General features: G+C 37.9%; 2 pseudogenes; one reads left to right on the top strand and one right to left on the bottom strand.

Moving 5' to 3' along the window:
* Positions 1–8,744: 8,744 nt before the first annotated feature.
* Positions 8,745–9,238, bottom strand: LOC149222132 (membrane steroid-binding protein 1 pseudogene; annotated as a pseudogene).
* A 192-nt stretch (positions 9,239–9,430) lies between these two features.
* Positions 9,431–10,382, top strand: LOC149222131 (uncharacterized; annotated as a pseudogene).
* The last annotated feature ends 9,810 nt before the right edge of the window (positions 10,383–20,192 follow it).

Below are 20,192 nucleotides of genomic sequence, written 5' to 3'. Positions count from 1 at the left end.
AGTAGATTCAGAGGATGGAAAACTCTGGAAAGAGGCCATGGTTGATGAAATGGCATCTTTGCACAAAAATGAGGCTTGGGATCTGGTGGATTGGCCAGCTGGAAGGAAACCCATTGGTAGCAAATGGGTGTTCAAAAGGAAGACAAATGCAGAAGGAAAAGTGGAGAAATACAAAGCTCGGTTGGTAGCAAAAGGTTATTCCCAGGTGCCGTGAATTGATTTTGGTGATGTTTTTTCTCCTATTGCCAAGGTAACTTCTATTAGATTACTTTTATCTATTGCTACTATTTTTTATTTTGAGGTAGAACAGACAGATGTAAAGACAACATTTCTTCATGGGGATCTGGAAGACGAAATCTACATGAAGCAACCTGAAGGCTTTGCAGTGAAGGGTAAGAAAGAATTGGTATACAAGTTAAAGAAGTCTCTATATGGGTTAAAACAATCACCAAGGATGTGGTATCAAAAATTTGATACATTTATATGGGGACTTGGCTTCACCAGGAGCAAAGCAGATCACTATGTATATTTTAAATTAATTGGTGACCGTGTTATTTATATAGTCTTGTATGTGGATGATATGTTGCTGGTTGGAAATGACAAAGAAATTATCCAGGATTTGAAGACCCAATTGTCCTCCAAATTTGACATGAAAGATCTTGGTGCTACAAACTATATTTTGGGCAAGGAAATTAAAAGAGATCGGGCAAAGAGGAAGCTCTAGTTAAACCAAAAGAAGTATGTTGAGACAATACTGCAGAGGTTCAATATGCAGGATAGTAAACCGGTGAAGGTTCCTATTCCTGTAGGTGTGAGGTTATATACTGAACAATGTTCCAAGACATAAGAAAAGGAAGAGGACATGTCCCGTGTTCCATATGCAAGTGTAGTCGGTAGCCTGATGTATGCAATGGTCTGTACTAGTCTAGACATTCCACATGCAATGGGAGTATTGAGCAGGTTAATGTCAAAACCAGGAAAGGAGCATTGGACAGTAGTGAAGCGAGTTTTCGGCTATTTTTGTGGCTCTAGTGATTATGGTCTGTGCTACCAAGGAAGACCAGGATTGGACAGAGTGTTGGATATCCTTGGTTTTATTGATGTAGACCGGGCTGGAGATCTGGATCAAAGAAGATCCACAAGTGGGTATGTGTTTAACCTATTTGGAGGTGCAGTCAGTTGGATGAGTAAGAAACAATCTGTAGTGGCACTATCAACTACAGAGGCAGAATACATGGCAGCCAATCATACAAGCAAGGAAGTAGTTTGGTTGCAGAGATTGTGTTCAAGTATGGGGTTAGTACAGGAAGCTATAAGGATAGACTGTGATAGCCAAAGTGCAATTTTCTTGGCAAAGAACCCTGCATATCATTCAAAGACAAAGCAAATTGATGTTCAGTATCACTTTGTGAGGGATATAATAGAAGACAAAAAGGTGTTGCTGGTAAAGGTGGACACTTTGAAGAATACTGCAGATGCATTGACAAAATTTGTGAGCTCTGAGAAGTTCTCTTGGTGTAGAGAGACAATGGGTATTTCAGGGCTGGGAAAATGACTAAGCTCTCTTGTGCCCCCGTGTGGAAAGAAAAAAACAAGTGGGAGAATGTCGGGTTGTGTTATATTCTTTCCACGTAGTTAACAAGGGGTTTGAAGGGCACCCGTAACCCCCCTTTATGGGGTCCAGGGAAACGCCCCCAGAAATTTTGGTTTTGGACCCTATGTTAGGTTGGGCAGACCCACCGATGGTTTTGTGCATGATTTTCGCACATGTTTTTTGGATGCGATGGTTTTTGGTCCATGGTATTGGATGCTTCTACATGTATAAATATGTATTGTAACATTGAAAGGAACATAATGAAAAATCAAGCTGGTAGTCCCGGTTGTGGGATCCAGGGGAAATCTCTGTGTATAGGTGTTTTATGTGTTATGATCTCGCATTGTTTATTTTTTGTGTTTTAGAATTCGTATGCAGGTAATTTTTGTACAGGGTTAAAACCTATAGAAGGACACTAAAATTTGAATGGCATTTTGTTAGCCTATGAGACCATCCATTCCTTGTAGGTCCAAAAAACAAGAGGTATGTTTCTAAAACTAGATCTATCAAAAGCCTATGACCACCTGAACTGTGATTATCTGTTGGCAATCCTCTGGGCCTTTGGATTTGCCGATGAATGGATCCATTGGATTAGATCCCTAATCTCACCCCTTTATTCTCAATATTGATCAATTTATCCCCATTCGTGACCTTCATAACTTCGAGAGGAATCCGTCAAGGGGACCCCATATCCCCATTCCTCTTTATCATTGCAGCAGAGGGCCTGGAAAGAATGATAAAGGTTGCCAAGCAATAAAACTTGTTGGATGACATCCACCTGCATAGAACTAATGTTCATATGATACAAAAATAGTTCATGGATGATAACATTTTATTAAGTGAGGCTAATATCAGGGAAGAATCCTAGTTGAACAAAATTCAGATGGACTTCCAAGATGCTTTAGGTATGCTCCTAAAAAAGGAAAAATCGATTTTTTATTTCTTCCATTCTCCCAGGCTAGTTCAATCTTTCCTGGCTAGAGTTATGGGCTTTACCATTGACTCTCTTCCCTCTAAATATATAGGGGTTCCTCTTATATTTAATCCCCTTCACATTTCTCCCTAGAAATACCTCTTCTCCAAGATATCCAAGAATCTCTCGAACTGGACCTTCTGTGTCCTTAACCTGGCTGGAAGAGAAACCCTTTTGAAATATGTACTGCAAGCCATGTCGATGTATCAAATATCCACCCTCCCTACCCCCAAATGTATATACTCGGAGCTAATAGCAATATTCAGATGATTCCTATGGAGCAGAGCCTCCATGGACTGGAAATGGTCACTTGTTGCCTGGCATAAGCTCTACCTCCCCAAGGATCTAGGAGGCCTCATTCTAAGAGACCCTGTAGTACTCATCGCCACCCTTGGGGCCAAGTTATGGTGGATATGGATCTAAGGTGGAGATGAAATTTAGAAAAAAATATGGACCCAAAAATATAGATAGGGGAAATCCCAGGAAGCACCCATCCGTGAACCTCTTCCGAGTACACGTTTAACAATTTGGAATCTTTCCAATAATAATAATCATTTGATCCGTGACCATTTCTTTTGGGAAGTCAATAATGGGCAGTTGTCCTTCTTTTTGAAGGAATCTTGGTAGTAGTTCCCTTGCCTCGATCAAGATCAGTCCTTTTTAGATCTGAGGTCCCTTTTCCACTCGATCTCAACCACTCGAGTGGCAGACTACTGAATCGAAGAGCCTGATGATTAGGGATGGTAGAGATGGAATTCAGATGCAGAGTGTCCTTCGAATATTCCTCAGGGGTCCTGTGAGTCACTGGGTGCCCATATTTCACAATGACATGTCCATGTATCACAACAGTAGGATAAGTTCATATGGGGCCTCTCTACGATTGGATTTTTCTATGTTAAGAAAGCCTACCTCATCAGGCTAATGCAATGATCCATTCATATAGCCTTTTCTAGCGACAAATATGGGGCAATAATTTGTGGCAAAAGGTAGCTCACTTTCTTTGGCTAGTTGGATACAAGTGTGTACTCACCTGGGATATACTCCAGAAGTGTGTATTTGTCGGTTTGTTGATGCGTCCTCTATGCAAGTAGGTGGAAGAATCCCTGATCCATCTCTTTAAGGGATGTATCATCACACGTGAAGTATGGGACCAAGTCTCCATTCTTTTTGGCCCAATATATTGCCACCCAGAAGACATTCGAGAGCTTCTTGAAGGCTGGCCAACTCATCAGTTTTCCAATCCTATGGTGAGTCGAGCTTGGTGGCTCACTCTTTGGCTACTTCTTTGAAATACCTGGAAAGAGAGAAACTGAGCCATTTTTGAAGAGAAACTACCAACCAATGCTCATATTTGGAGCCAGACGACTTCCAACATTTGGGAAACCATACTAGCAGAAAAATGGGATCCAATAGATTGGGATGCAGGACCTCCTGAATCTCAGATTCTATATCTGTTGATTTTTTCATTCAACTTGGTTTATCACAGACCTCCTACTCACAAACCTTCCCTTGACCATTCCCCCTCCAGCTTCCTCCCACCCTAGATGGTTGTATCTAATTTAATTTCAATAGGGCTTCTAAGGAAAACCCTGACCCAGCTAGTTTTGGAGGTAGCCTTCGGAACTCCTCTGACTCCCCATGTGTAGTATACTTAGGTTCCTAGGGTGTAGCAAAAAAAATGTGGTGGAAATGACTAGACTCGAGGTGGGAATTAGCCTGGCCTCTCACCTTCGCTATGGGAGGATCAAAATAGTGGGAGACTCATGCCTTATTGTTTATATGGTCCAAAGAATTATCAACAACACCACCCCCCTTAAAGTGGCCAAAATATGGCACCTAGAATCTCAACTTGCCCACATACAGTGAACGTTGACCTATTTTGAGTATGTCACTACCAACCATGTGCTTCGGGAGGGTAATAAAGTAGCAGATTGGTTGGCCAAATATGGCACGACCACTCTACAAAGAGAATTCAGGATGACTTGGGCAAATATTAAATCAAAATCTAATTTGGACCGTGGAGAACTTTAGGCCCTTCAATCATTGTTAAAGGTTGATCTTGAAGTCCCCGATGGGGGTGATCATTTAGGGGGCTAGTTGGTGGTGCCTTGGATCATGGAGCTAGAGGGGCCTCCACACACCACACATATGCAATGAATAGCCTTTGGAATGTATACCTCGCTCCCCACAAGTTGTGTTTAATACTACACAAGAATATGTAGGAGGTTATTCATTGGCAATGAGGAGAGAGTGTTGTTGGGCCTCCAAATTAACCTTAATTTTCACTCCATTTTCACCTTTTATCCTCATTTTGTCATCTCATTTCACCATATTATCATTACATAACCCTATATTTCCATTACCATATGAGTTTATATTCTCATTTTCCAAAGTTATTAATTTCATGTATTTAGAGTGAATTTATGATTAAAAGTTAGAGAAATAACATGTATTTGCTTATACCTAAAAGTGGCTTGAGTTTGATGACATGTGTAGATCATTTGGAAGCTTCCAAGGCACCCTTATGTGGCCTCCCAAGATCAAATTCGAATTTCAACTCAAGAGGTGGACCATATTCCAAGGAGGAAGATCATGGAGATTTTGATGTGTCATGGGATTTGTATCTAGTATTTAGGGATAAGCTAAGACAAGTGTGGGTCTAGTAGATATTTAAGGGATCTACATTTATTGAGTAGATATCCCTAATTCATGTATAAATAAGAGGAGCATCCTCCAAATCATGTAATAAAGGAGGAGGAGGGAGAGAAAACAATTATCAGTTATTCATTAGCACCAAATTTATGATTGTTCATTCAACATGAATAATATCATTTTCTCCAAATCATGAGTTATGAGCACGTTGTTTGACTCTTAAGGTGTGATAGTTGCTCATGTGTGCTCATTGAGGAATTGAAGGATCCCCATACTAAGATAAGTGAACTTTGTTGTAAAGTAGTTGTGAATATACTAATCTTAATTATGATGTTCATCTTATTTCTTTGTTGTAAATAATTGTAGATAATTTCAATATGAATTCATGATATGGCCATGTTTTGTTGTGTGAAGGTTGATCTCCTTTCAGTAGCTAGTTTTGATGTGAGAAGGACAACCAGAAACTCCTAAGTTAGGAGTCTCTTCTCCATGAGCTAGATTAAATTGAAATAAGATTTACTTTCTCATATGCTTTCCTAGATTACATTTATGTGAATATTGATTCCCTTTCAGTATCTAGAGATCAAGTCCTCCTAAGTTAGGAGACTCTTCTCCATAAGCTAAGAATTGAATTGGAAACAATATTTACTTGCTTTCATTTATATGCTTTCCTTCTTGCTTTCTTAGGTGTTTGGAAATGTTATTATAGAAAGATGGTAGAAGGACAACCAAGACTCTTGAACAAGAGACTCTTCACTATCTTCTAAAGTAAAATAATTCCATTGATCAAACATTATTTTTATGCTTTCATAGAATAGATCTGATAGTTTAGATTTGTAATATGCATTTCCATTCTAAACAAACTTCTTACACCTGTTTCATCTAAGGTCCCATATATATTGGTTTGCTTCTAAGTTTATGATTCCCCGGATTGATAAATTAAATGACAGGGATTTAGCAGACAACTAAATCACCCAACATTTTGGCGCCGCTGTCGGGGAAGCAAACTTAGATGTAAACTAGTTAGGAAGATTGTTTAGGAAGAATTTGTATTTAGGATCATTTACGGTTAGTTGCATTTTGGAATTTTCATTTAAGTTTATTCTCATATAGAAAACATAGAAATAGAACGCAAATCAAAAACCCCCCATTCACTAAAAAAAAAAAACAAAAACACAATAAAGATCCATATGTATATATGGAAAAACGATGAGTATAAGTTTGGAACAACTTGCTCAGATCCTAGCAAATGTTAGGATCTCCTCTTCTTGCGAAGAAGAGATCTTGACAGCAGCCAAAAGCTTAACTACTCCTCTAGAAGAAAACAATGAATTAACATTTGAAGAATCATCCTGTATATCTGACGATGAACCATTGTTTGAACAGGAGAATGAAGAGGACGAAGAGAAGTTGCAGCATGATCTGAATGAGAATGGAAATCACGCCTATGAAAGCCTTATCGACAAGTGGTTTTGATGTTTCAAACAAGTACAAGGTTAGATCGATTTTGTTTTTATTTCATTAGATCATACTCACAAAAACTAGATTCGATCATCCCTGTATATTTTCATTTTAAAATTGCGAAATTGAAAATGAATATATTTTTACTACTATTGCGTGAATGGTTACACTGGAAATTTAATTACACGTAATAGTTTGTAATCTTCAATTAGCATAGAGTAGGTAGGATCATATTTTATGTTTCGAATAAGTATGCTCTCCTCCTGCTCTTTGTACGATCTCGAGGATCAGAAAGTAGCATGTTTATAAATGTTTTCGGGGTAGCAATATACTTTTCTCCATTTGCTTAAAAAAAAAATCATCTTAAATCAATAAAAACAATCCTAAGTTTTTTTTTAGGGTTAGAATAAAATTTTAATTTAAAAAAAAATTGATTTAAAAAAAATAAAATTAATTTCTTTTATTTAAAAAAGAATTGATTTTAATAAAAAATAGAATAAAAATAGAATAGAATAAAATTCTTTAGAAATAAATTTAATTTTTTTTATAAAAATAAATTTAGAAAAATTTTTAGTTTTCATTTTTAATTTAAAAAAAAAAAAAAATCACATAAAATTTCTTAGGAATAAATTTAATTTCTTTTTACTTTTATTTATTTATTTTGATAGTACCTAGGAATAGAATTTATTTTATTTTTTTTTTAGTTTAAAAAAAAAATAAATTGGTTTACTAATTTAAAAAAAAAACAAATAAATCAATGTTATTTTTTTTTTTAAGTTAGAAAAAAACATTAGGAAATAAATCAACTTAAAAAAAAAAAAAAAAAAAAAAACAAACAAACAAACATTTCTTAGTAATAAATCAAATTAAATTTCCATTTTAATTTAAAAAAAAAATAACAAAAAAATTAAAAATAAGTATAAGATTTAATTTTTGTAGTTTTTTTTTTACGCAATATAAAAAAAACAAACCCAAGTCCATTCACAATCATGACATTATTGATAATTTCTTTGTTGATTATCTTTCCTACGTGGATTTTGAGAAGAAGGTGAAAAAGGGTCATTCGCCGATGATCGATCATATCAGCGCTGCGCTGAACGGGGGCAAGATGAATAGTGGAATGCTGAAGATGTACCAGGCTGAGCTTCTGGAGAGCATAATCAAATAGAGTTTTTTTGAGAAAATTTATGATGGCACAAGACACTGCTCGACATGATAGGAGACCCTCCTATGGGGTTAGTGGCTCTAAGAAAACCCTCGTCGTTGATCGGTGTAGTGGCTTGGCTCTATCTTGTAGCTTCCCGTTCGCTGGTGGGGCTAACTGACTGCCTCCTCTTTCTCTCTTTACCAAGCCAACCAGTGTGTGTTGTATCTTCCTGGAATGGGAAAATTTCTTCCATCGTTATGACCAATCTGTGCAACATGAAAAATTGATTATATCAACAACAATGAAAGATAGACAGGTATATAGAACGCAGTTGGGAAGATCCCCTCTTTTAGGGAAATCATGGGCTCAATCACGGAGAAAATCTCGAGCATGAGGCGTAAATCCGGCATGAATAATCTCGAGAATCGATGATGTATGTGAAGTTGCTCTGATCAATGAGGAAAATCAGGGTTTTGTTAGTAAAATAGGGAAAATATTGGGCCAATTCCTCATGAAAAAATCGAGCTTTGGTATTGATTGAGATTCTGGAGCCACGTGTTTTATAGCTACAACGAACGGGTCTCCAACTGCAGTTTTGAAAACTGCGTGAAGAGGGCATCTTTCGTTGGAAACATATTTTGTAACGAGGGTTTTGACCAGACAGTGAGAATGACCGTCGCCAAGATTGTGATGGTCGTGGTTCTTGTGGCGGCAGTGATGAGTGAAATGGAAGTGGGAACATCAGGTGCCATAGATTGTGCCACAGTGCTACAAGCTCGGGCTCCATGCTCCTTGTACCTGATTTTCAAGGATCTTACACCGGCGTGTTGTCTAAATATTCAGAGTATTTTCAAACAGGGCTCTTTTAATGAAGTCTGTGCTTTATCAAGGACAGAGTCCTGAGGAATTGAAGCATCTTCCAAGATTCTTCATTATTTTCCCATAAATTTGTACTCCCAATCTTGCAGTGCATCTAATTTAAATGGACCAAGACCTTCAGTATGGCCGGTTAAATCCTTTTCTTCAAAAGACATCTTTGCCAAGGCTCGGCTAGCATCTTTTCCAGCAAACAAGGCATATGGACCACCTGGACCATAAAACATTCTGGATTGGGACACATCATAGATCTAGCCGTTGATGGCCATCGGCAAGGGCTTCTTTGGATCTGAGCCATCATAGGCCTTCAACTCCTCTTCTGTGACTTCACCCAACTGAACTGGAGGGGGGAGAGGTTCCATGACCATGGATTCCCTGCTAGCATGCCGTGGAGGCGCCGCAAACAGGCCGCTTAGAAGGTTGTAAACATCGACTAACACAGCCACAAGTGTGAAGAATGTCACTGGTGAGAGGCCTGTATATGCAGGAATAACTTCCATCAAGGCTCCCCATAGACCCATTTTGCCCAAGATCCAAGAAGGGATGATTCAGAAATGCTTGTCCAATTATTAACGATTTTCAAATTTTGAGTGGAATCCGATATGTTAGCAAGAGCCTGAGATCGTACACGTGGGAGTGATAGACGTTGTCGCCGCTGGTTACCGGTGGCGTCAAGGCATGGAAATGCAGGGAGGCGCAAATTTGACCCACTTGTGATGGTGTCGAACTGCTCCTGAACCGGAATTTTAAATCCAATGGGCGGTTCGTTGCCTCGGGTGCAGATTCGGAGCCGAGGCAGGGATTTGGTAAGGGTTATAAATATAAGGCGTGATCCGAGCAAGAAGAGTTTCATTGTTCTGGGTGCAAGTTAGAGGGCGGAGCAGAGTATTGAGGCATCTCAAGACAAGGCGATTGACAGCTTCTGCATACGCAATTGCGTTTCAGTCTTCCGGAGGCTACATAGATCGGCACTCCTCCACGGCAGGTTTTTAAGCGGAAGGAGGTCTCGGCCCTGAAGCTACATTGAAAATTGAAATTGAGCTTGAGATTTGCTGCAGAGAACAGGAATTTAAGGTTGCATCGTGAATTTTATGTGCTGACATTGTGTGATATAAGTAGTTTGAAGATATCTATGGCTCTTGCTTCGAGAGGAGGTTCCGGTTTGAACTCGGACGCTCTGCTCTATATTCCCGCAGCATTCCATCAGGTAGAGGATTTCTCTCCCGAATGGTGGAACCTAGTTCAATCCTCCCCCTGGTTCCGTGACTACTGGCTCCGTGAATGCCATGTAGACAATGCCGATGGCCTCAGCGACATGTTCCCGAACTTCTTGACGACATCGATGAATTCGCCGAACTTGAACTCCAGCTAGAAGAAACCGTCCTTCGAGGCATTCCTGAAACTGAAGAGGGTGATCAGCAGAATGAAGAAAACATGGGAAAATATTTCACAGAGAAGAATGAAGGGAATGAACCCGAAGAATCGAACTTGAAATTAGCTGCAGAAAGGACACTGGGCCTGAGGAACAGTGCTCATCGTAAGGAACCTCAAAGTTATAACTAGTATTTTAATTTAGACATCATTCGTGAACATGGAACAAGAGATCACTACTATGTTATTGATATCAACTATTTTCCTGGCTATGGAAAAATGCCCGGATATGAGCACATTTTCACGGACTTTCTTTTAAGCCTAGTACAAGGAAAGCATCGAAAGATCACAGGAGCTGGTATCTGCAGCGTGGATAATAATGAATGTTAATGATACTGCCTTAGAATAGTAATTCAAAAAAAAAAACAATTCAAATAAAAATAAAATAAAACCATCAAAACAATGCAACACATTTATTTTATTTTATTTAACCATCCAAAACAAATTTTAATAAAACAATTAAAAAAATCAAAACAATTAAAAAAAAAAAAAACAAATAAAAAAATCAAAGCCATTAAAAGAAATATTAAAAAAAAAAAAAAATTAAAAAAATCAATTAAAAAAAAATTTCAAAATAATTAAAAAATTTGCAAATGGACATTTCATGAGAGCTGAAAACGTTTTATGCTAACTTGTCTTGTTAGAGTTAGGAACTAGCGCGCAAAGGCAACAGGTAAAAAATTCATTTCATTTTATATTGGTTGCTAAGCATTCATACTCATACTTGAATTTTATGTTCTTCAAAAAGCTCTCACAATTTTCATGCAAGATTTGAACTAAGCTTTGACAATTGCGCGATGATCCAAGTCCATGAAGATGTGATTTCTCGAAATCACATTCATTATTGAAGCTTGAAGGAGTTAATTGCAAATGTCATGACATTTGTGGCTACAGAGAAATGTTTTGTTGTCATAATTTGTTTCCCACACTTCTCTTTCAAAGCCTCATCAGTCATCCATGTTAAAGTCCATTGATTCATTGCCATATCCATCATGACTTCATACATGTCTACTTTTCTAAGTCGCATACATTTTTTGCCTACCATTCAGTTCATCCTTTTCCCCTCATGAATAAACCATCCATATCTCTACGTTGCCTTGCTTTCCTTGCCATAAAAACTTTTTGACCATAACATCTTGTATCTATAGTCCTACCAATCATTTGTACGAACTCGCGTTGACTGATGTGGGATTCCTTAAGGCCCACCTTTCAACAAGTCTTGACCCATCGACCTCAACACCTTATCTGGGATAAAGACTAGAGTCATTATTAGTACCTTGAGGCTTGCATGCCCTAATGGCAAGTCTTCTCGCCAACGAACAATGGGAATACATTAATGTCTCTTGTTTGTTGGATCTTGCAAGTGGCTCGACATCAACTCATTCATTCGCACTTTGCAAGATGTACTTGGGTACCATGGCACTCATTGACATTAATGGTGAGTTTGCCTCGCATTGGTTAACGACATTCATCAACGGTCGGTAATCCAATGATTTCTTTCCATGTTCGAAATCGACACATTCATTCACATGGAAAGAATTGTGCCACGATATGGGACGAGATGAAGACTATATGATTCAAGAGAAGATTCAACAGGTTCAGTAATAGTAATAAAAGATCCACATTCGCGACTTCATCCCTCATATATGCAAACAAGACACAAATCACATTCTTGTATTCTTCATTCCATGATTCAACAACAGAAGCTACACTTTTCTACATATAGACAGTTTGTCCACTCAGGTAAGTAAAGGTATGTTCTTTCCCAGCGAACGGGAAGCTGCACGATAGAGCCAAGCCGCTACACTGATCAACGACGAGGGTTTTCTTAGAGCCACTAACCCCATAAGAGGGTCTCCAATCATGCCGAGCAGTGTCTTGTGCCATCATAAATTTTCTCAAAAAACTCTATTTGATTATGCTCTCCAGCAGCTCAGCCTGGTACATCTTCAGCATTCCACTATTCATCTTGCCCCTGTTCAGCGCAGTGTTGATATGATCGATCATCGGCGAATGACCCTTTTTCACCTTCTTCTCAAAATCCACGTAGGAAAGATACTCAACAAAGAAATTATCAATAATGTCATGATTGTGAATGGACTTGGGTTTGTCTTGATAGGACTATGGAAGTCCAATGAAGAATTTCTAGTAAAGGTGTGGTTTGTTTGCGTCCTGGATAAGGATATGGCTTGGGGAAGCAAAATAAGATGAGACCGTTAAATGTGGCTAGGAGGAGAATTTTCACCTACATCAAGTATGGACATGGGATTAATGGGAATATTTCTCTATCTAACATGACGCGTTATTTGGTTTCAGGCCTGGATTGTGTGGGTCGGGAGTAGACACATAGTTTCCCTTAGTTCGACTTTATCTTTGGTTCGAGGAAGCTTCACTAGATCATCATTTTTTTGGGAGAGCGACTTCAAGTGCCACCTCTGGGGATGTATGAGCTCTACGGACTCCGACACCTATGGCATGCCTCCCTACTTATTTTCTACCCATGGTTATGGTGCTGGTCCTTGGGACTTTGGGCTCTTTCCTAATTCGATAATATTTTCTAATGACTCTGGTATAGTGAGTGGAGCTTCACTTCAGTATTATCAATTCAGTATTTTGTGGTGTGTTTCTCTGGTCAAGCAGTATGCTTCCCATGGCAGTGTAGCCGTGGTTGTGGTGTTGGTAGCATGCCTCAAGAGTGAGGGTGTGCCTGCAGGGGGGGTGTCGATCAAAGTATGGATGAATGCCAATAGCATGGAGAGCCTAGATTAGACTCCAAGTCAACTGAGAGCCACCACTCTGCTACGGATATGGCCCTGCCTCCAGCCCACTCCCTGAGCCATGTAAAATCTCTGGTCACCTTGGATTCCATCACAACCCAGCTGAATAAAATACAACTCAACATTGATACACTGAGGGTGCAGAGGTACGAGGACATGAACAATTTTTTTGCTTATATCAATGACCTACAACATATGCAGATCCAGACCCTGGACTCTATGGAAGGTCTCCGATGTCAACTCCGACTCACAAATGACCATCTCCGCACCCTCGAGATTTTGGTGGAACACATTGATTACCATATGCATGAACGTGCTGCTCTCTTTGCTGCACCTCCTGTGTTTCCTCCTTATCCTCCTCCTTAATATGTAATTCTGAGACATGTGATTTTTCTCTTCTTTTTCTAGCAATAACCAAAGACATCAACTGTCTTGGCTTCTCTTCAAGCTTCCTGTTGTTTAAAGCAAGGCTTGTGCCAACTCTTAAGCCTGTGACACTATATTTTGTTGCAGTGGTGATGTATTTTGTTGACACTTATGCTATGATAATATAATGAGTGTTTTTGACCGACAAAAAAAAAGAGAAGTAGAATTTTTAGAAAATAAGAGTTTGAAGTTTAGTGTTTAGACTAGAAAAGGGCTTGAAGAGGAGAGAGTTAAATTTTAATTTTTTTTTTCTAACTTGTTAAATTTAAATCTTATTATTTGAGTTAACTTATATTTGAATGTGTCAAAATAGTATTTTCATCCCAACAAAATATGGTGTTGGCATACCTTAAGGTAACTTAATATGATTTTTGTTAAATATGTTTAATTTAAGCTAATTTCCACGTGTGTGTTTCCAACACATAAGAAGACACATTTTACAATATAAGACAAAAGGAATGTGTAGTAGAATGATTTATTATAGAATATATAGAACTTGTCATAATAAAAAAGTATAGTGTTAAGAGAGGATGCTAATAGAGAGTTGATGGAGAACCTCAGAAGAATGAGGAATGAACTCAGAAGTCGTAATTTTGAGAATGAGAAGATTATCAGGACCAATGAAAAGAAGAAGGAAGTTAATGTTATGAAATTTTAAATTTCATTAAATTTGCAATTAAATAGGTAGCATGAATAAATTTCGAGTTATATGGGCATGGATAGGTCCAAATAAGTCCATATGAAATCATGAAATATGGGCCAAGGAATAGAAAAAAGGAAGGAAGAAAATTAAGAAAGGGGCACATGAGTGTAAGTGAGGACACTTCAATAGACACCTCAAAGGATGGGACTGATAGGACTTACAAGATGTCCAACACAAAACCAAGTCAAGGATACATAAGAAGAAGAAGAGGGATAAGAATAATATATTTCCTAAAAAGTTTCAAAAGGAAAACCCTCCCACTTTTGATGTCGAAGTGAGAAAAAATCAAGAGGATGAAGTATGGCTTCTAGGCCTAAGGAAATATTTGAGTGCATAATTACTCTAAAAAAACGCATTCATGAGTGACAATATCCAATTCGAGAGGAAAGGTTGACATACTGCGGGAAGACATTAAGAATACCAAGGGAATTCGAGAGAAGAAGTTGACCTGAAGTAAGATTTTATGGAGAAATACTTGTTTGAAAGGTATTATGATGGAAAAATTAAATAATTTCAAGAGCATAGGTTGGAAAAACTTACCATGGTTTCTTATACCAACAGATTCATAGAACTGTCGAGGTATGTTCCTTACATCAAAGATGAGAAGATACAGATCTAGAAATTCTTCATTGGACTTCCATAGTCCTATCAAGACATAATAGAATTCAATTAACCAAAGATGTTGGAGGATACCATCCACAAAGAAAAATATTTTATGATTAGTGCAAGCATAGGACTAAATTTGGAGTAGAACGGAAAAGGAAACAATAAACTAGTTTAAGAAAGAAAGCATCATGGTCCTCACACCATAGGAAGGCTTGGAAAAGTTTCAAATTCAACATATCTTCCAAAAGCGAGTTCCAATAGAACTTTCCAACTCCAATTAGGAGAAAAAAAAATTATCTAACAAAGGAAGAGGCCGAAGAACCAAGGAATGAGCCAATAAAGTGATAGGGTTGTAGAGAAGAGAACTTGCTAAGATATTGTCAACTTCAAAAGCGAGACAGTAAGAAGATAAGAGACCACATGTTAATAATTTCATCTTTATAAATGCCTTCACCTTTAGTTACATTCTATCCTTGTCTAATATATCAAATCTATGTTTATTTCAATAAAGAAGTGTGAAGTTGGATCATATTTGACTGTGCTAAACATTTTGTACTACACTAATAAATGTATGTCATGACATATTCTTTAAAATTCAAACTAAGACAACATCACTTAGGCATTATAAACACTATAGTTTAGGAATCATTTCGCACCATTTCACAACCACATTTATCTTATATATTGCACACCATTCCTTTGTAATCTTAAAACCCAATATTTGAAGAAATCCTAAAATTGCTAATCTTTTCAATTAGTAACTTTTATTGGACATAAAATTCTCATACAACTTTAAAACTATGTGATACGAACCTAGATTTTAGAATCCTATAAAATATATATGAAGTAATTTAGCCAAAGTTCAATTATGGAATTCCTGTAAAATATTAATAGAATGTCCAAAAAAAACCTTTATGCCTTTAAGTGATGCTTTATGAAAGTTGCAATACAAGAGAGAAGAGTTTCCTCACCACTACAAGTATTCTACCAAGTTTTTCCTTAATATTTGTATGTTTAATTTACTAAAAAATTACTTTTTATGGATGCTTTAGTTATTGTCATCTATAATATTTAAATGAATGTAGGTCTCGAACATGCTCTTACAAAAATGATGGTTAGAACTCTACCATTTTCAACTAGAGAAATATGTATTGAATAAGTTCAAAAAATCTCATACGAACAACATTTAGACCCAAACCATAATCAACTACGAAACATTTAACATAATAAGGACCTATTTGACATTGTATAATTAATGGAATATTACATATGTCTAAAAATGTGTAGTCACCTAAAAGATGCATGGATAAAAAAAAAATTCCCTAACAATTATTAGACAACAAAGGGAGACTCTATTTTTTTATATTACTGCCTAGTCAATTGCCCCATAAATTGACACTATTCAGCAGGAGAAGTAAAAGTATGAGCCATAAATCTATCCAATAAAGGATCTATCAAAAATATAGATAATCAAATTTAAGAGAGTGATATTAGCACTAGTGCCTATTCAGTTCTTACTGGAATATTAAGGTCATGTATGATGACTAGGCACTACTAGGTCCCTAGTAAGAATTTGAGAAAGATAAATAATATGTATAGAAGGTAGAAGGTATCTCAACAATTTCTGAGAATGGAGTGACAATTGAACATATAGCTAAAGTAGTTGATACTCATGGTGGTTTTGGGTTAGAAGAGAAAGAAATACTAGTAGTCACTTGCATTTATGTCATCACATTAACATTTGGTGAGACACATCATCTAATAAATTGATCATTTACAAACACCCAAAAGGTCCAACTATAGATCAATATGATTGAGGTTTCAGAAATAAATAGATTATTGAACCTAAACTAAAATTTTAACTAGGGACAAGATTCATGAATATACCAAGTTTCATATTTTGTGGCTAAATATGTGTTATAGTATAGGTAATAGTTAACTAGCATTATTAAGAAATGATCCTCTTTTAGGTGAAGAACTTATATGTGGAGTACAAATATTAGACTAATCATAATTGTATTTATCTTAATCATGGCTGGTAATCAAGCTTACTTGAATTAGGTGTCAACTAATTAGGTGACTAGGAAGCTTGTGGTAAGTACAAATCTTAGACTAATCATAACTGCATTTATCTTAACTATGGTTGGTAATCAAGCTTACTTGAATTAGGTGTCAACTAATTAGTTGATTACATGAACCTGGGCTCATTAAGAATAGACCATAAAGTGGGTGGTTTGAAGTTGTTATTTTCTCTTTATCTGTTGTTACACTTTTGTAACTACTACTCTACCCAATATTGCCTATAGTTGTCTCATCCAAAAACCTACATTAGAGTACGTGTTTTATTTTGATCTTCATAATTTTAATTTTACCAAAAAAACCATTTTTTTCCTTGTACTAGTTGTTATCACTTATAAAATTATAATAAACCTTATTAAAGTGTTAGAATTGGTTCCCATATGCTATTATAGCTTTACCTCCACAAATCATGATTTTTTAACTATTGTAGCAATTACATGGATGGGAAACAATATGTTTTATCCAAAGGCTTGTTATTAAAGAGAACCAAGGTACTTTCCCAGGGTGAAAGGATGCCATAATAAATTAAGTGAAAGTTATTTACCCAAGAATATTCCATACCAAATTTTTTAAGCACCATGAGGTGTGAGACATCATTTATTCTATTTGATAATGATATTCTAGAACCCACAAAATAACTTTCATTAAATGAAAGTTCAAGGTATGTGCTTACCTTTAATGATGATTTTAGTATAAGCATGTGGGATTTTGTTTTAGTATAAGGATCATATTTTTGTACCTTTATGGATTTAAATATTATGGCTAAACTTTGGAAATGTTTGGGTCTCCATTGACAAATCTGCTTTTTTGTTTTTTTGCTACAAATGAAATTTTTTCCATGTACAAGCTAAAAGCAATGATGTGTCTCTTTTTATTTTAAAAAATGTGAAATTTGTTTTGTTTTCACTACCAAAATGTTGAAATGTTATTAATTTTAAAATATTGATGGATAAGGTCAACCAAATAGATCCTACCAACTATTGATTCAAATGGATAGGGTTGATCCAGGTGGATGTTGGTGGCCACCCACTATCCCATTTGGACCCCCACAACTGTCTCTTTCAGTTTTTTCAGTTTCCTAAATTGTAGCATAGTTTACTATTTTTAGCAACTTTTCGGGTCCTGAACTTCCGGAGCCGTTTTGAGGCCCTAAACGATGTTTTTTGGGAAATCTGGGGGCAACATGTGTCCATGGATGTTGCTCTTCCCAAAGTGGTAGTGCTCGGATAGATCTTTCTAGCGAGCTATTGTACGCATCAAACAGAGATCGTATGCCAAAGTTACGACCCCGGGAAATTGATGTACCAATTTACCCAAATGGGGCCCACAATTTGGCGTTTCATCTTCTAGGGTTAGGTTTTGGGATGTTAAGGGTTTTCCATTGTTTCTCAACAATAAATAGGCCTTCGAGCCTCATTGTAACACAGTTCAGAGCCATGTAGCCACCATATCTCTTCTCAGAGATAAGCTACCATCGCAATAGCTGTTTATTTCCATTTTCTGTTTATAAGCATATCTCAGTATTTTACATTAATGAAATGAAGTATTATTTCCACTGCATATTTGTGTTTATGGTTATCTCTGTAATTTGTTGTGTTCCTATTTAAATCTGGATCAGTGGTATCAGAGTGGTCTGCTTTTTCTCTGTTTTTCTTTGCATGTCCCCAACGAGGTCGGGATATAAGGATTTAGGGCTTGAACTGGTTGAACCTTTACAAGACCAGCCTCGCAAATCCTGACGGCCTCCCATGGCGGATGAAAAGAAAGACAAGGGGGTAGGAGATCCTATCAAAATCTTGCTTGAAGAAGCCCTCGAGTGGCAAAGGAACACAATGATGGATAGCTTTGCACAGATCCTTCAGCGGCTACCCAGAGGTGACGCATCGGCTTCCAAAAACTACTCTGGAAACGCCACACCATTTAAGGTACAAGTTAATTTCAAAATCCCCATATTTGAGGGTCAAATAGATGTGGATGCGGTAGATAAATGGTTAAATCTGCTAGAAGGGTATTTTTTTGTTCATGAATTTTTGAGTCGGGAAAAGATTGTTTTCGCTCTTCTCAAAGTAGCCCCCCACGTCAAGGATTGGTGGGAAACCTACTGCGAGCAGAAGAATGAAAGTACGGGCTCACTATTTTTAGTCGCACCCACTTGGGATTCATTCCGAGATGCCGTCAAGGAGCAGTACTACCCTGTCAAAAGCTATGAGGACAAATACATCAAATGGACCACGCTGCGACAGGGAAGGGACCAAGATGTGCCAGAGTTCACCAACATTTTTGATACCCTTCGCACACAGTTGGGTATCAAAGATTGTGATTTGCATCTAGTACTAAAATATCGCAGCTACCTACATAGATATATCCAGGAAGAGATGGAGTTCCTGAACATCTCCTTGCTCAGCACGACATACTGATATGCTGTCAAAATCGAGCAAAATTTCAAACAGAAGAAGCAAGACTTTGGATCTGCGAATCCGAAGACCAAAGGACAAAGCCAAGGTGGGGTGACCCAAGACAACCCGTCGAAGTCGCAAGAAAAGAGTAACACCACAAAGTCGAAGAAGGACATAGTAAAGTGGTGTGAGTTCCACAAGAGCCCCACTCACAACACAAGTGAGTGTTAGACCAAGCAGTCGCTGGTGGTCGAGTTGAAGGCTTCCGAATCAGATGCATGTTTCGACCCTGAGCTAGAACCTGACAAGGGGAATGGCAAATGGAAGCAGATCATTGATTCAGATCCCAGCGCCACTGTTGCCACCACCAAGATCTAGAAGAATGAACCCGAAGATCCAGAGGAGGGGGGACATCTTTTCTGCTCACAGATGTGGGTGAAGGGTTCGCCGCTGCAATCCATTGTCGACAGTGGCAGCCAAAAGAACCTCATTTCAGCAGAGGTCGTGAAGCGGTTGGGCCTACCGACTACACCACACCCGCAATCGTACAGTATCGGGTGGCTTCATGAAGGACGAGATCTCAAAGTTCGCCAGCAGTACCGCCTTCCCTACAGCATCAAGCCCTTCACAGATGAGGTATTGTGTGATGTTACACCTCTGGATGTTTGTGATGTACTATTAAGCCAGCCATACTTGTGGAGGCAACATGCTGTGTATGAGTCAAGGCCTCGTGCTATCATTATTTCTTTGAATAATTCATTATACAGGATACCGTAGGTAGCCCCACCTATTGCCACCTCTTTGATCACTGCCAAGAAAGGCAGCAAGCTCATCTCACAAACTAGGAAATTTATTTTCTATCTGGTTCACTCCCAAAGTAAGGGGAAGATCATCACCACATCCATGACTCCCGCGAAGGGTTCCTCCACGCAGTAGCAGCAACAAAGGAATACGGTCATGACAGAACAAAGGAACAACTTCTCCTCACCCACAGGGGTACCACACAAGTTTCAGGTGGGTGAAAAAGTTTGGTTACATCTGCAAAGAGAACGCCTTACCAAAACCCATCAG

This window comes from Pinus tabuliformis, chromosome Q (assembly GCF_031772625.1).
Source record: "Pinus tabuliformis cultivar Carrire ecotype Pingquan chromosome Q, CPIR1, whole genome shotgun sequence".
NCBI classification, from domain to species: domain Eukaryota; kingdom Viridiplantae; phylum Streptophyta; class Pinopsida; order Pinales; family Pinaceae; genus Pinus; species Pinus tabuliformis.
This window is presented reverse-complemented; position numbering and strand designations above follow the sequence as displayed.